We start from the raw sequence: 5000 nt of genomic DNA, 5'->3' as shown, positions 1-5000 counted from the left end.
CTTCCTTTATTCAAACGGAAGGAAGAGAGATAGAATCAGACCGATTCCCTAAATACCTTTCTGGCTATTCCTCAATGCCCCGGCTATTCACGGAACGTGAGAAGCGGATGAATAATCATCTGCTTCCGGAAGAAAGCGAAGAATTTCTTGGGAATCCTACAAGAGCCATTCGTTCTTTTTTCTCTGACAGATGGTCAGAACTTCATCTGGGTTCGAATCCTACTGAGAGGTCCACTAGGGATCAGAAATTGTTGAAGAAAGAACAAGATGTTTCTTTTGTCCCTTCCAGGCGATCGGAAAATAAAGAAATAGTTAATATATTCAAGATAATTACGTATTTACAAAATACCGTCTCAATTCATCCTATTTCATCAGATCTGGGATGTGATATGGTTCCGAAGGATGAACTGGATATGGACAGTTCCAATAAGATTTCATTCTTGAACAAAAATCCATTTTTTGATTTATTTCATCTATTCCATGAACGGAAGAGGGGGGGATACACGTTACGCCACGAGTCAGAAGAGAGATTTCAAGAAATGGCAGATCTATTCACTCTATCAATAACCGAGCCGGATCTGGTGTATCATAAGGGATTTGCCTTTTCTATTGATTCCTACGGATTGGATCAAAGACAATTCTTGAAGGAGGTTTTCAACTTCAGGGATGAATCGAAAAAGAAATCTTTATTGGTTCTACCTCCTATTTTTTATGAAGAAAATGAATCTTTTTATCGAAGGATCAGAAAAAATTGGGTCCGGATCTCCTGCGGGAATTATTTGGAAGATCCAAAAAGAGTGGTATTTGCTAGCAACAACATAATGGAGGCAGTCAATCAATATAGATTGATCCGAAATATGATTCAAATCCAATTCCAATATAGTCCCTATGGGTACATAAGAAATGTATTGAATCGATTCTTTTTAATGAAGAGACCTGATCGCAACTTCGAATATGGAATTCAAAGGGATCTGATAGGAAATGATACTCTGAATCATAGAACTATAATGAAAGATACGATCAACCAACATTTATCGAATTTGAAAAAGAGTCAGAAGAAATGGTTCGATCCTCTTATTTTTCTTTCTCAAACCGAGAGATCCATAAATCGGGATCCTAATGCATATAGATACAAATGGTCCAATGGGAGCAAGAATTTCCAGGAGCATTTGGAACATTTCGTTTCTGAGCGGAAGAGCCGTTTTCAAGTAGTGTTCGATCAATTATGTATTAATCAATATTCGATTGATTGGTCTGAGGTTATTGATAAAAAAGATTTGTCTAAGTCACTTCGTTTCTTTTTGTCTAAGTTACTTCGTTTCTTTTTGTCCAAGTTACTTCTTTTTTTGTCCAAGTTACTTCTCTTTTTGTCTAACTCACTTCCTTTTTTCTTTGTGAGTTTCGAGAATATCCCCATTCATAGGTCTGAGATCCACATCTATGAATTGAAAGGTCCGAACGATCAACTCTGCAATCAGTTGTTAGAATCAATAGGTCTTCAAATCGTTCATTTGAAAAAATTGAAACCCTTTTTATTGGATGATCATAATACTTCTCAAAAATCGAAATTCTTGATCAATGGAGGAACAATATCACCATTTTTGTTCAATAAAATACCAAAGTGGATGATTGACTCATTCCATACTAGAAAGAATCGCAGGAAATCTTTTGATAACACGGATTCCTATTTCTCAATCGTATCCCACGATCAAGACAATTGGCTGAATCCCGTGAAACCATTTCAGAGAAGTTCATTGATATCTTCTTTTTCTAAAGCAAATCGACTTCGATTCTTGAATAATCCACATCACTTCTGCTTCTATTGTAACAAAAGATTCCCTTTTTATGTGGAAAAGGCCCGTCTCAATAATTCTGATTTTACGTATGGACAATTCCTCACTATCTTGTTCATTCACAACAAAATATTTTCTTCGTGCGGTGGTAAAAAAAAACATGCTTTTTTGGAGAGAGATACTATTTCACCTTCGTCAATCGAGTCACAGGTATCTAACATATTCATATCTAACGATTTTCCACAAAGTGGTGACGAAAGGTATAACTTGTACAAATCTTTCCATTTTCCAATTCGATCCGATCCATTAGTTCGTAGAGCTATTTACTCGATTGCAGACATTTCTGGAACACCTCTAATAGAGGGACAAAGAGTCAATTTTGAAAGAACGTATTGTCAAACTCTTTCAGATATGAATCTATCCGATTCAGAAGAGAAGAGCTTGCATCAGTATCTCAATTTCAATTCAAACATGGGTTTGATTCACACTCCATGTTCTGAGAAATATTTACAGAGGAAAAAACGGAGTCTTTGCCTAAAAAAATGCGTTGACAAAGGGCAGATGGATAGAACCTTTCAACGAGATAGTGCTTTTTCAACTCTCTCAAAATGGAATCTATTCCAAACATATATGCCATGGTTCTTTACTTCGACAGGGTACAAATATCTAAATTTGATATTTTTAGATACTTTTTCAGACCTATTGCGGATACTAAGTAGCAGTCAAAAATTTGTATCCATTTTTCATGATATTATGCATGGATTAGATATATCATGGCGAATTCTTCAGAAAAAATTGTGTCTTCCACAAAGGAATCTGATAAGTGAGATTTCGAGTAAGTCTTTACATAATCTTCTTCTGTCCGAAGAAATGATTCATCGAAATAATGAGTCATCATTGATATCGACACATCTGAGATCGCCAAATGTTCGTGAGGTCCTCTATTCAATCCTTTTCCTTCTTCTTGTTGCTGGATATATCGTTCGTACACATCTTCTCTTTGTTTCCCGAGCCTATAGTGAGTTACAGACAGAGTTCGAAAAGATCAAATCTTTGATGATTCCATCATACATGATTGAGTTGCGAAAACTTCTGGATAGGTATCCTACATCTGAACTGAATTCTTTCTGGTTAAAGAATCTTTTTCTAGTTGCTCTGGAACAATTAGGAGATTGTCTAGAAGAAATACGGGGTTCTGGTGGCAACATGCTATGGGGTGGTGATCCCGCTTATGGGGTCAAATCAATACGTTCTAAGAAGAAAGATTTGAAAAAAAATTTCATCGATATCATCGATCTCATAAGTATCATACCAAATCCCATCAATCGAATCACTTTTTCGAGAAATACGAGACATCTAAGTCATACAAGTAAAGAGATCTATTCATTGATAAGAAAAAGAAAAAACGTGAGCGGTGATTGGATTGATGATAAAATAGAATCCTGGGTCGCGAACAGTGATTCGATTGATGATAAAGAAAGAGAATTCTTGGTTCAGTTCTCCACCTTAAGGGCAGAAAAAAGGATTGATCAAATTCTATTGAGTCTGACTCATAGTGATCATTTATCAAAGAATGACTCTGGTTATCAAATGATTGAACAACCGGGAACAATTTACTTACGATACTTAGTTGACATTCATAAAAAGTATCTAATGAATTATGAGTTCAATACATCCTGTTTAGCAGAAAGACGGATATTCCTTGCTCATTATCAGACAATCACTTATTCACAAACTTCGTGTGGGGCTAATAGTTTTCATTTCCCGTCTCATGGAAAACCCTTTTCGCTCCGCTTAGCCCTATCCCCCTCTAGGAGTATTTTAGTGATAGGTTCTATAGGAACTGGACGATCCTATTTGGTCAAATACCTAGCGACAAACTCCTATGTTCCTTTCATTACAGTATTTCTGAACAAGTTCCTGGATAACAAGCCGAAAGGTTTTTTTATTGATGATATCGATATTGATGATAGTGACGATATTGATGCTAGTAACGATATTGATCGTGAACTTGATACGGAGCGGGAGCTTCTAACTATGATGAATGCGCTAACTATGGATATGATGTCGGAAATAGACCGATTTTATATCACCCTTCAATTCGAATTAGCAAAAGCAATGTCTCCTTGCATAATATGGATTCCAAACATTCATGATCTTGATGTGAATGAGTCGAGTTACTTAGCCCTCGGTCTATTGGTGAACTCGCTCTCCAGGGATTGTGAAAGATGTTCCACTAGAAATATTCTTGTTATTGCTTCGACTCATATTCCCCAAAAAGTGGATCCCGCTCTAATAGCCCCGAATAAATTAAATACATGCATTAAAATACGAAGGCTTCTTATTCCACAACAACGAAAGCACTTTTTCCACTCTTTCCTATACTAGGGGATTTCACTTGGAAAAGAAAATGTTCCATACTAATGGATTCGAGTCTATAACCATGGGTTCCAGTGCACGAGATCTTGTAGCACTTACCAATGAGGCCCTATCAATTAGTATTACACAGAAGAAATCAATTATAGACACTAATACCATTAGATCTGCTCTTCATAGACAAACCTGGGATTTGCGATCCCAGGTAAGATCGGTTCAGGATCATGGGATCCTTTTCTATCAGATAGGAAGGGCTGTTGCACAAAATGTACTTATAAGTAATTGCCCCATAGATCCTATATCTATCTATATGAAGAAGAAATCATGTAACGAAGGGGATTCTTATTTGTACAAATGGTACTTCGAGCTTGGAACGAGCATGAAGAAATTCACGATACTTCTTTATCTTTTGAGTTGTTCTGCCGGATCGGTCGCTCAAGACCTTTGGTCTCTACCCGTACCCGATGAAAAAAATAGGATCACTTCTTATGGATTCATTGAGAATGATTCGGATCTAGTTCATGGCCTATTAGAAGTGCAAGGCGCTTTGGTGGGATCCTCACGGACAGAAAAAGATTGCAGTCAGTTTGATAATGATCGAGTGACATTGCTTTTTCGCTCCGAACCAAGGGATCCCTTATATATGATGCAAGATGGATCTTGTTCTATCGTTGATCAGAGATTTCTCTATGAAAAATACGAATCGGAGTTTGAAGAAGGGGAAGGAGTCCTCGACCCGCAACAGATAGAGGAGGATTTATTCAATCACATAGTTTGGGCTCCTAGAATATGGCGCCCTCGGGGCTTTCTATTTGATTGTATCGAAAGGCC

The 5000-nt window shown here is 37.1% G+C and overlaps 1 protein-coding gene across 1 annotated transcript in view; it reads right to left on the bottom strand.

Annotated features, from left to right (window-relative positions):
- The window catches only part of LOC147947944 (large ribosomal subunit protein uL2cz/uL2cy), a 7024-nt gene extending 3831 nt beyond the window's left edge, over nucleotides 1-3193 (bottom strand). Inside the window, exon 1 of the mRNA XM_087509017.1 lies at nucleotides 1-3193. This exon is cut by the window's left edge and continues 2324 nt beyond it. The gene's annotated coding sequence lies outside the window, so the exon portion shown is untranslated.
- Between the last annotated feature and the right edge of the window lie 1807 nt (nucleotides 3194-5000).

The sequence above is a fragment of the Camelina sativa genome, chromosome 3 (assembly GCF_030686135.1).
Source record: "Camelina sativa cultivar CO46 ecotype springtype chromosome 3, ASM3068613v1".
NCBI lineage: Eukaryota > Viridiplantae > Streptophyta > Magnoliopsida > Brassicales > Brassicaceae > Camelina > Camelina sativa.
Note: the sequence above shows the minus strand (reverse complement) of the source record. Positions and strands in the feature narration are given on the sequence as shown.